This window comes from Desmodus rotundus, chromosome 6, assembly GCF_022682495.2.
Source record: "Desmodus rotundus isolate HL8 chromosome 6, HLdesRot8A.1, whole genome shotgun sequence".
Taxonomy (NCBI): Eukaryota; Metazoa; Chordata; class Mammalia; order Chiroptera; family Phyllostomidae; genus Desmodus; species Desmodus rotundus.
In genome coordinates, this window is record NC_071392.1 from 126,422,687 (window position 1) to 126,435,691 (window position 13,005).

Consider the following 13,005-nt stretch of genomic DNA (forward strand, 5'->3'; position numbering starts at 1 on the left):
AAAAAAAAATCCCATTTGATATAGCAACAAGAAAAATAAAGTACCTAGGAATAAACATAACCAAGGAGGTAAAAAACCTGTACTCAGAAAATTACACAACACTGAAGAAAGAAATTAAGGAGAACACAAATAAATGGAAGCAAATACCATGTTCATGGATTGGTCAGGGGGTGGGGGGAAGGGACTCCACCTGCAGAACACCCCCGCAGTCATAGATGAGAGTAAATCTACCAAAACATGATCTGCTTGGGGAGGAAAGATGACCAGTCTCTCAGAGGAGAAAGGTGGTGAACATTTCCTTTCCTGCATTTTTACTGAGTTCAGTTCACACAGAGACACACAGTATGCACATAAAGCTCATCAACCAATGTCCAAAAAGCTACAGTCATGAAAAACTGGTACCATTTACAGATAATAGTTGAAGAAACACAGGGATTGTGTCTGGTCAGGGTTGGCTTTAGTTCAAGGGTCTGTTTCATAGCAACAGGGCAGAGCAAGCTTCAAAGGAAACAATGTATATTCTTTCTCTGGCCAGATTCACCCCCCAGAGAGCCATCTGTTCCAGTACAAGGTCCAGTACAAGATCACAACTGCCTCTGGCATTGTTCTCAGGCTGTGTTAGGCAGGGAAAGCAAAGCAGCCAAAAGACTAGGAGACTTTTACAGAAAGACTGAGGACTCAGGCTATGACAAAGCCAAGGGGTGAGGGTCCTTCTGCCCCTTCTCCGTAGACCCCCTAAGTCCTTCCCTGATGGCCCATCGCGACTGTGCCTGTCTTAGATCGCTCCTCCCTTGAGGGGTCTTACCTGTCATTGGCTAACCAGTCATCTGCCCGGGCCAAGCAGGGGAAGGTGAGAGAGGCAGAGGCTGTGCTCCTGCCAAGAGGAAATGTTCTGTCACCTTAGTGGCTCATGTCCCCAAGGCCTTTATACTCAGCTATAGCTATGGGACCCTTATTGTCCATTAATGAGGCTACAGTCCCTGAAACCAGGCAGGATGACTCCCAACAGATTGGAGGAATTAACATCATCAAAATGTCCATACTACCCAAAGAAATTTATAGATTCAATGCAATCCCTATTAAAGTACCCATAACATATTTCACAGAAATATAACAAACACTTCAAAAATTTATATGGAACCATAAACAACCCCAAATAGCCTCAGGAATTTTAAGAAAGAAAAACAAACTAGGAGGGATCACCATACCTGACACCAAACTGTATTACAAGGCCACTGTAATCAAAACAGCATGGTACTGGCATACAAAGACAGATAGACCAATGGAACAGAACAGAAAGCCCAGAAATAAACCCAAGTCTCTATGGTCAATTAATATTCAACAAAGAGGGCAGAGGAATAAAATGGAATAAAAACAGCCTCTTCAACAAATGGTTTCGGGAGATCTGGACAGCTACATGCAAAAAAATGAAACTTGATCACCAACTTACCCCATACACAAAAATAAATTCAAGAGGGATAAAAGACTTAAATATAAGTCATGACACCATAAAAGTCACAGAGAACATAGGCAGGAAAATCTCGGATATTCTACACAGCAATATTTTCATCAATATGTCCCCTAGAACAAGGGACATAAAGGAAAGAATAAACAAATGGGACTTCATTAAAATAAAAAGCTTCTGCATGGCTGAAGAAAAAAGCAGTAAAATAAAAAGGGTGCCAACTGTATGGGAAAATATACTTGCCAATAATATCCCGGACAAGAGTTTAATATCCAAAATATATAGAACTCACACAACTCCATTCCAGGAAGACAAACAACTGAATTAAAAAATGGGCAAAGGACGAACAAACACTTCTCCAAGGAAGACATACAGAGGGACCAGAGACATAGGAAAAGATGCTCAAGAGACACAAATTAAAACCGCAATGATATACCACTTCACACCAGTCAGAATGGCCATCATAAACAAATAAACAAACAAGTGCTGGTGAAGTTGTGGAGAAAAGGGAACCCTAATATATTGTTGGTGAGAATGCAGACTGCTGCAGCCACTATGGAAAACAGTATGGAATTTCCTCAGAAAACTAAAAATGGAACTGCCTTTGACCCAACAATTCCACTGCTGAGATTATACTCTAAGAATCCTGAAACACTAATTCAAAAGAACCGATGCACCCCAATGTTCATAGCCCCACAGTTTACAATAGCCAAGTGCTGGAAGCAACCCAAGTGCCCATCAGTAAATGAGTGGACCAAAAAATGTGGTACATTTACAAAATGGAATACCACGCAGCAGAAGGAAAGAAAGAACTCCTACCCTTTGCCAACAGCATGGATAGAACTGGAGAGCATTATGTGAAGTGAAGTAAGCCAGGTAGTGAAACACAAATACCATGATTTCACCTATAAGTCGAACCTAATCCACAAAACAAATAAGCAAGCAAAATATAACCAGAGACATTGAAATAAAGAACAAACTGACAATAACCAGAGGGGAGGGGGAAAGGAGATAATAGGGGAAAGAAGGGGAAGAATCATCAAGGAACATGTATAAAGGACCCATGGACAAAGCCAAAGGAGGGAAGAACTGAATGGGGGGGGGGGGGGGAGGGCGGCGCAGGGGAATGTGGTAGTGGGAAAATGGAGACAACTGTTCTTGAACAACAATAAAAAAATTGAAAAAAAAAGTAGTGGAATCAAGATAAGATAAATGATGCTGGTAGTTAAATATCTTTTAGGAGGTTATCAAGATAAAGTTGGAAATTGATACAATATGCTGTTTACAGTTATTTCTCGTACATTCACTACAAACATTGGAAATAATATTTTACTCCTGGGACTAGAAGTAAATAAAAGAAAATTTAGTTCAATCTTGGTTGGGTCATAGAGTATTTTCATCTGCTTTATCTCTAGATCAAAACTCTTTGGAGTAATATATTTTGGTTCCAGTTCAAATTGCTTCAATGGGAAATTTTCTTAAAAGTCCTTAGTTTGATTTGGAGTTCATTTTTAATATAACTAGTTAATATTTAAGTCCAATTTCAATTTTTAAAAATTAAAATTAATTTTATACTTGTGTTGAAATCCCTTACAATAATTTGTGACCTCTAGAGCATTAAATTAATGCCAATTAAACCATCAATTCACTTTCTTAACCCTTCCGACAAAACAAAAGCTGGCATCTCTGTCCAACCCTTATTTTTAGCTGTACCTTAGACTGAAATATAGTCTTAGTTACACAGTCTCTTATACTCAAAAGGGGCAGCTGTCACTCAGCCCAGGCAGACTGAAGGCCTGTGAAGATATATATTCTATGTGGCCAGACCTCTCTCTCTTTTTCTCAAAAGAAGTTAAATCTTTATGGGTCTCCTGATTTTTAAATGTTGGCAACAAATTGCAATTTTTAAGATCCTGTCTATGGGCCAATCAACACACTTCTGTAACCTCTGGCCTACATTTCTTCATAAAGGTTAATAAGGTCTTAAGCTCCTCCAGATGCAAAATCTGAGCTTCAGTTAAGTCTTTAGTTTTCCACACAATACAGATTTCAGGCACAATAGCTCTTTGATACAAATGCCAGTCCTAACAATAAACCATAATTTCATTCTCATGCTTATTTCAACATTTAAATACTGAATATTCTTACCTCTTTCTACTTAAAGAAGCATGATAATATAGAAATAAGCCATTTAAGCTGCACTACCACATGTCAACACACCTCTACTAAGAAGAGCCAGGTTAGTGGTCAGAAATGCCACATATCTTCTTATTATGACAATTAGAATTGAAAATACCTTTTTGCTTCTCCAAAATGAGTCAGATAAGCTTTTTACCGAGAATCCATAAGAATGATCAATTTTCATGGTATTTTTCTCAAGAAACACCTTGATCACCATTAGTATAGACAACTAACTTCACCTACAATTCTATGCAGTGGTAATCTGCCATTATCAAGATGTTAAGGTATGGTATTCTCTTTGGAGCTAGTAGTTTGGAACAAAATTGTTTTAATCCACATACAAAACCTACGTAGTTATATGAAAGGTAGAATATAAATGTTCAAGTATCATGCAATAAATGAGAGAGAGAAAATCGGGTAAAATAATTAAAGGATAATGAGCATCTATCCATAACTAGATACCAGATCCCATATGGTTTTTGTAAAAGTTGGCTCTTCTGTTCTCAGTGCAAACTTTAGTGATTTCAAGATCCAAGCAATAAACACATGAAACTAAATAAGTATTAAGTATTAAATTTTGAAGAAATTATGCCATTCAGGTAGACAATTTTACAGGAAGAAAAACTTTGAGGTAAACAAAGAAACAGTAACAAGGTAACCAACTCAGAAATCCATTCAAGCACCCTGCCTATGAACATCACAATTAGCTTATTCAAGCCTCGCCCTTCCATTTCCCCCCAACTTGCATATTCCTCATTTCTCTGCACCTCTTTTAGGGTACAGGGAATGGGCTTAAAGGAGTAAATTTACCAATTATACTGCCCTTTGTCCAGTTCTGAAAAAAAAAAAAGTAAAATGTAATGAAATGAAAGTGAAACTGATTAAAACCTTTTTTTTTAATTACTAGTAAATTTTGTTTCACTGTGTTAACCTTGTTCCCCATGACTGACTAACTGGAAAATAATAGAGATCTACAACATGAAAATCACAAGAGGATTATGGATTCCTCCTAATGTTTGGTGCAATACTGACCTAAAATAGCCAAATTTTCACAATTGAAACTAATGGGAGGTCATGGTATCTATATATTATCATGGGACTACAGAAAACAAGATCATAAAAAAGATACAGTTTGCAAGCAGTTGTTAACTACACCTTAAAAGAACTCCAAGGAAAGTTATGTTCATGTGACATGAGCATGTTATGTCCAAAAATACAGGAAACATGCACCTTCCACATAGCAGAGAATGATTTACCATTATAAATAGTCTTAGTCAATGCTTTTATACAGAAACTAGTAGGTATGTGCAAATTCATTTCTTAAGTGACTGAAAATTATGGGGAACTGTTCCAAGTGTGGGAAATGTGGCCCAGCCCCCACTCAGAAAAGCCAGTGGGGAGCGAGGTTGGTGGGCAGGACTCACGTCCGTGGATAGGTTTCCCTGTGGGGAATCAGGCCCTCATTAAGACTTGCTCTTGCTAAAACTCCCTCACCCTGAATTGAGGCAGCAAATGTTTACTGCCTATCTTTAAAGTAACGTCCTAAAATCTATGCTGAACCTTCTAAGGACCAGTGTGACCAGCTTAACCACTTTTCCCTTTACATTTGCAAATATCCTTCCTCTTTTATGTAATTAGCAACACCCTCTCCTTTGTTTTCTGTAACCACCTAAAGCAAACCTGTGCATAGTAAATGGGGATCGTCCTCAATGTAATGTGCCCAGAAAAGCAATAAAAGCCTGTCAAGGAGAGGGTCGGGCGCTCTCCTCTTGAGACAGTGGCCGTGCTGTCCCTTTTCCTCCACAGGACTTGGTAGCCCGTATTTGTCTATTGCCACCACAACACCGGATCGTGGGCGCCGAGATCCGCATCAGAAAATAAAAACAAGAAAACCTATTTTCATCCATGTATTGAAAACAAAAGGTATGTGAGATTATTTATCCAGTGGTACTGCCTCTGTTCTTTAAAGAGTTATTCTCCAAAATAGGGTCATGTAAGAGTATTTTCACCCCAATATTAGTCAATTATAAACAATTAAGACATGCTTTACTGCGATACGTATTATTGTTTATGTTTAGGTTTTTAGCCAATTAACATTATATTAATAAAGAATTAAAAGTTTAAGAATTAATGGACTTTAACCAGTAAGATTCAGCAGAGTTAGACAGAAAACATTTTTACTAGGCCCATGTGAAGTACCTTTCCTTCATTAATACAGAACCCCATGCCATACTTAGGCATCAGAGGCTTAATTACCTAAAAAGAGTTTCTAGGAAAACAAAAAACTTTCCATTTTCATTCTGTAACTGCTTCTTAACGATAGAAAGTATTCTTTCTTTTCTGGCATTCTCTCTTTTCTCTCTACCTCAGGACATATTTACAGATGCACTGGCTGCTTTACAGACATGCTAAAAGTTCTTGGTGTGGCTGATCAAAGTTGGAATGCCTGAGGAAATTGCTCAACTCAGACAGTCCAGAATTGCATCTAGCCAAATCATTACAGTGCTCTACTTTAAACATGTGTTAAAGTGATATTTTAGCTATCCTGGAAGCAAGTTGAGAGAGCATTTGTTTGCATCACACTGTGAACACTTGAGTCAAATATAGTATGTTGAATACCCCGTTTTAGTATCTGTGACAGTTCATTTTTTAAATGATCAATTACACAAAAGAAAACATACTTCATGTTTTAAAAGAACAAAAACCCTCACACACAACAGCATATGTATTAGGAACTAAGATTTTTAATATCTTCTTTAAGTGCCCAAGATCTTCTGGAAAAGTCAGAATAAAGGCAACAGATGTTGATAATTTGTTCATTTGTTGATCTGGTATACAATAGTCTGTCAAAAATGGAACAGTATTTTTCTCTAATTTATTATTAAAAATAGTGTAATAAAAAAAGCACTGCACATCTGTCTTTACCTATCTACTTTCTACTATTAATCTGCCTAATTTTCAAATAAATATATAATATAATTAAGCAGAAAAATGACATCACAGCAGTTTATTTTCATTTTTTTAATTGAAAGCCACAGAATCACAGTACAGTTACTCATCAAATATAACACAAACCACTAAAATAAAATACTGGCTTCAATAGACTTGTACATCTGAAACAGTTTTAAACTTTATTTTGGTTGGATTCTTTATGATGTCCAGGAAGAGCTTAACACACACAGTACCTGAAACTGTCCTTTCTACATGAGCTACCATAGAAAAGACAAATGTAGCTATTTCTCCAGTAAAGCCAAGTTTGGCATCCACTTATATTTCCCTTCAACTTAAATAATTATACCTTTTAACCATGTTGACAATAATATCAAAATATCACTTGAAAAAATCCTAACAGACCATGAAATTAAAATAACTTAAACCATCCTTCCATCGTGAGGTGAGGACATGGTCAGAACGGGGGATAGGGAGATTTACTAACAACTTATAAGTAGTAACTATGCTTTTCTTTGTATTAAAAAGACTTCCAACTCACTAGAAAATGTTAACATCTGCACATATTCCAAGAGAGGAGAACATAAATTCTTTACTCTGTATATTCTGAGAAGTCAAATAAGTGTTACAGTGTTGACACCCTGTGTTACAGTATATACATGTCATGAACTGTCAGTGAATGTGTACACCATACAGGAGGCTGGACCCTGAGTGAGAATGACTGCCAGTTAAAACTCCCCGACAGCTGGAAGGGCCAATGCTTACAATTCAAAGTTTAAGCTTTTTGTTCTCCTATAGTGAGATGCAATCCTTCAATATTCTAACACTTAGGTAAAGCCTGCTACCCCCATACAAATCAGGTGATAAAGAGAAAGTGAGAATGAATTTTTTTAAAAGAAAGGTTTAATTCTGCTTTAGAGTTAAGATATGATCTTGATAGGATTCCTAAAAATTTTATCACTTTCTCATTCCTTTCCAGATCCTGAATAAAGGCCTGAGTTTGAGAGATGGACAAAAACTTAAAATCTAAAGACTGTCTTTCAGATTGACCTTCATGACATCAGCCTGTGATTGTTACTGAACATAGAAAACTCTTCTCAGCATAGTCTCTTCATTACCAAAAGCAAAACAAAAAAAAAAAATTATAAAATTGATGCCCCAAATGATATGGATCCAAACACATACACACACACACATACACACACGTAATATGCTTTAACAGTCACAACACTATAACTCCAACTGCCAATGAATCTAATATCTGTATTAATATATGACAAGAAGACATTTTACACTTAATCCAAAAGTCTAAATTGCTTCCTCATTGCTAAAACATAGGATTACCACCAGCTCCACCATACTGACAAATGTAGCTTAAATAGCTCAAGACTAAATTCCAAAATGTAATATATGCTCAGAGAACAAAAACTCCTTGAGCAAAATAAGGGCTCACACTATGTCTGGTCTTGGACCACATCTTCTAACAGACTCAGCCAAGATGAACACAACTCATCAAGAAATGGCTAGAAAGGGGAGCAATCAGTACAAAGTAAAACATAACAGGCTCTGTACTTGTGTTTTGACCTGGTCAAAAACTAATATACAGTGTTGATGTACTGTAAAATTAATCTAGAATGTAATAATTGATTGTTTTCTTTTTAGTCTAAAAAAATTGAAAGAAAAAAAACCACTGCTTTTCCATTAAGCAGGTACATTGTGCTAGGGAGCATGTTTAATTTCTAGGGTCTCAGAAAAAGAACAGATGTACCTAATGTGTAAACACAAACAGTAAGTTACAAATTGCCCCTTAGTATGAAAGGCAGGAATTAGCATCAGTACTCAAAAGTGTTTTAAAAAGAGCGTAACTTACTTTTACTGTCCCAGGCTAACTGGGCTCTCTCTGGTGCTTCTTTGTCTGCACATGGCCACCCACAGCCTGTCTTCTAATTAAATGAATGCTCTAGCAGCAGAACAAGCAAACAAGTTGCCTCCATCTGCGTACAGCTCTTCAGGACACATTTCCCTTGGTCAGAAGGTGGAAATTCTTGGGAGAGGTGATTTTCTCTGCCTCTTCACAAGAAGAACATGGATACTTGGCTGGATGCAACTCCATGAAGTGTAACTGTGTGTGTACACCTCAAAAAATAAAACAAAAAATGCAGAGAAACATAAAGACTCTATAAACAGCTGGAATACACAGAAATACTGAAGCACCTCTGGAAATACTGCTTAACAGACAGCAAAACAGGGTCTTTGACTAAAATAATCAATGATACCAAGTTGAAAAAAAAGAAAGGAAAAAGAGCATCATCTAAAGTCAAAACTCAAATTTCATGCAGTGGAAACATTTTAAGTAAAAAGAGAAAAAAGGTAAAACTCTTTGCTTCACATACATAAAAACAGATCCTCTTCCCATTACAGAAAATAAAAGATATTATCAACAGAAAGGAAAAATGAGATCTAAAATTAGACTCATCAGTCACATTTTGGTTAATAGGCACTTGTGAGCTGAATGTATCAAGCTGTCTTTCCATTGTGTTCAGCCCAATGGGGGGAGGGGGAAGGGGGAAAGAAAGAAACAAGGAACCACTGAAATACTCCGGTATCCTTTGATTATGAAAAAATGGTTTCTGCAAAAGAAATAAAAAAATGCAGACAAATGTGGATACTCATTAATTTAAATAGTTTTTTAACCTCCCAAATAAACAGAAATAACTATAAAGCAGATGCCCCTACTTTCTGCAATAAAAAACAAACTCTTAAGTGGGGTAAGGAACAGGGAGTGGTTAAGAATTCACTCACAAAGAAATCCTACAAGTGAACTTGCTACAGCTTTGGTGAGAGAAAGGAAGTCATATCAGCCCTTCCCAACATTCCCTCCCAACCTAGATATGCCCACATATGCTAGCCACAAGCCACATCATCTCCATGACCACTAAGCAGTTCAAGGACTAGCAGGCCTTAGGTGCTCTCTCTCTCCCGCTCTGAGGCACACAAACAATTTCAGCCAGAAGTATATAGCAAAGGAAGAAGGGTGTAGCCTAATCCTGCCCTTGCACAGAGGCACCTGGCTATAGTCCACCAACAACTGACTTCTCAGCAGTGATGACATTCTGAAGACTCCTACCTTTAACAGAAACAGAAATGCATGCAGAGCTGGCTCTGGGTATAAGAGACACAGAAAAATGTGTAACAACATTACATACAACTATATAAATATGTAATAATCAATACCTAATTTTTTCTCTCTTATACCCCAAACTATCAGCCATCTGGATAAAGAGTTACTTCTTAGAGGATTTTCCTAGGGTTTATAAGTAAGCATTACATTGAATTATATAGAGATCCAAAGACAATGTATTGCTATTAGAAGACATATAAAAACTGATGCCAAATAGAATCTGCTCTTTAAATGCTAAAGATATTGTACAATAAACTAGTTTCAACCATGAATTACTCTCTCTCCTGACCATAAGGAGCCTTTAAGGATGAATCAAGTCAACAAAAGAACTATAAGCTCCACTTAAAATAATATAAATTCAACAAAATATATTTTAATAAAGGAGACTGGGCAATTTGCTTTTCACTATATGAAATGTAAAAGCTATACCTATCACTATTTTTAATAGACTATTCTACCTACCAAAATAACCAGTTTTCAAAATGAATTAACCAAAATCTCCCAAAAGCTAACTACATCAAGATCTTTGAAATCTCAGCCAGATTTTTCAGTTTTCTAACACAAGACTACAAATAATCTCTAAAAGTCTATCATCCACATTTAATCTATTATTCCTTATTAGAACTTTTTAACCAGGTCTTAGTACTTTTTTTAAAAAAATCAATATGCAAAGGGAGCTTCAGTAATTATTTCATGAGTACTAGTTCATTTTCTATCAGAATCTTTGAAACACTTTCTACTGTAGCAGTAGCATCATTACTCACCCAGATCTATATCCAATTTCCTCAAAGAAGAAATTCATATCAGAAGTTCTACCATGTAAAGTGTCCAAAATAACCATTAGAATTTAAAACTCACTGTCACTACCTGAACCAAAACTATTTCAAAAGCAGCCATCAAAGCAACTCTCTTCCAAATGCACATTTCACAATATTTATCTTCTCTGTGAATAAAATCAGAGTTGTACTAGTCAATGGAGATAAGTCACCTTCCCATCAGTTAGTGATAATCTCAAAAAAGCTATAAATAGCTAAATGAAACAATGGGACCAAATCAATTTAACAATAAATTATTAAAATGATCTATTCATATCAACTGACCTTTCTATTTCCTTTCCCACATTTTTAAGAGAAACAAAATGCACTCTGAGGTATTATTTTCATTTCCACACCGCAAAACACCTCTCCTACAAAAGTGGCCACTTTCCATCCAAAACCCTGAAGGAAGAAGCTAGTCGGTTTAATAGGCAAGAACTTACGCATTTGGCCCTACCTCCCTTATTTAAATGAAAGAAACACCCACTCTGGTGTCCAGAAGCGGTAGATTTAGGAAAACGCCCCTTGTCTGTATTGGTAGATGAGATATATGAAACTATACAAGCTAACTGTTTTCCAAGAAAAGCTGAACAATGATGTGTTTAGGTGCAGTATGTTAAGTATATAGGCCACCTAGGTACATCATTTTTGGTTGTATGTCATGTATACATATATAAACTTTCTTTTCTTTCACTTTGTCTCTTCCTCCTCTATGACACCAAGTTGAGATTAGTGAACTTTTTACTATTTAAGTAAGAGCATATTTTCATATTTTTCAAAACACAAGGCCCTTCTAGTCAATAGGGATCATTAAACCATTTCGGTCATTTCTATTCAGTTAGTAAAGTTCAAGGAATTCAAACTGACTTTTGTTATCTACCAAAGTAATAATGTAACAGGCAAGTTTTAAAGGTAGTTTTGTTTTAGCCAAAAAAGTATATCTCGAAGTCAAAAAGAAATGGTATGATGGCCCATATCTAGTCAATAAGTAAAACAAGACTGAATAGATTGAATTAGGACACTACTAAATAGACTGATCAAAACTAAAGATAAAGTTATTCTCAATAAACAGAACAGTATAAACCAGACTCTGTGGGACTTTTCAGTCAATTGAAAGGACTCAATATTGTTGCTTATATTTCTTGAAGTATACAAAATACTAGACTCTGATTTTCATATATCTTTCCATTGACCCAAACTATTATATTTCAAGCTAACTCTTTATTTGAAAACCTCACCCTGTTTAAAGGTAATGAATCACAATTATCATGCAAGGTGACTGAACTGCAGAGGGCACTATAAGCATGACTTCCAACATAATTCTTAAGATACATAAATATTCTTCCAGGGTAGCCTTATTAGCCTCTAAGCTACTAATACATATAACAATCAAAAATTCCACATAAAAATGAATTTTAAAGATAATTCATTGAAATTCTTCCTCGAAAGTAATAATTAAAGGGGGGAAGTATACTACCTTCACTCAGGACAGTATTCAATGCTACCATTACCCATGTAACAATCAAAAATAAGAGAACACACTTGTTTAAAAAAAAAAACCTTCATATTCACTCAAAAAAACAGGTCATAATTCAAAATTATAAAGCCCACTTACTCACATGTAACAGATTATTCTAAATGGTATTTTTAAGTATAAATAAGCAAACTTTTAAAAATAGGATTGATACATCACTGGGGAAAAGTAAAATAAAATATTCAACTTGATATAAGTATGATATGGGGAAATTGAAGTTATTCTAAAATGAAAAGAAAAAGGAAAACTTAATTTTACTCAATTTTGTTTTCATAATTGTCACAGTACATCCCCAGCTATGCATTAACCTTCTTTCCCCAGACCCATAGTAACTCCATGCACTGGTATGTCAGGTAATCTCAGGACATCATTTTCTGCACAAAGGAAAGTAATTTGCAATTAACAATTCAATTAAATTAAATGAAGCTTTCCTTATGTGTATGTGCTGAGTAAAGGTACAATTTGGTGCTAAGTATACATTAATCTTCTTTCTTGCATTTCTTTTCTCCTTTTATCATAATATATAGTTAACCTTTCTTTGACATTATAAAACTTGTCATTAATAGTTACCATAGTCAACCTTATATATGTATCAATTTCAAAGCACCTCATAATATTAATAATTGCTAATAGTTATGAAGTGCTTACTATGTACCACACACACTGTTCTAAGGGACTGTTATGTTAACTCAGTTAATCTTCACAGCTCTGTAAAGCAGGCATCATTATCCACATATTATAAATGGAAAAACTGGATCGAGGAGAGACTATGAGGTGCCCAGACACACATGACTAATGACTGGTGTCAGTCACAATAGGAGGGGACCACATTGAACTGGTGCCTAGTATATACGTTTACCCTCCTTGACTAAGACCAAGC

At 35.9% G+C, this 13,005-nt stretch overlaps 1 protein-coding gene across 5 annotated transcripts in view; it reads right to left on the reverse strand.

Annotated features, from left to right (window-relative positions):
• Window positions 1–13,005, reverse strand: part of TASP1 (taspase 1) — a 288,218-nt gene that overhangs the window by 258,377 nt on the left and 16,836 nt on the right. The window contains exon 1 of one of the 5 annotated variants that reach the window (XM_024559220.4): window positions 8,466–8,618. The exons of the other annotated variants lie outside the window; for them this stretch is intronic. The gene's annotated coding sequence lies outside the window, so the exon portion shown is untranslated. Of the gene's footprint in view, window positions 1–8,465; window positions 8,619–13,005 lie in introns of those variants that run through there. 5 annotated transcript variants of the gene reach the window in all.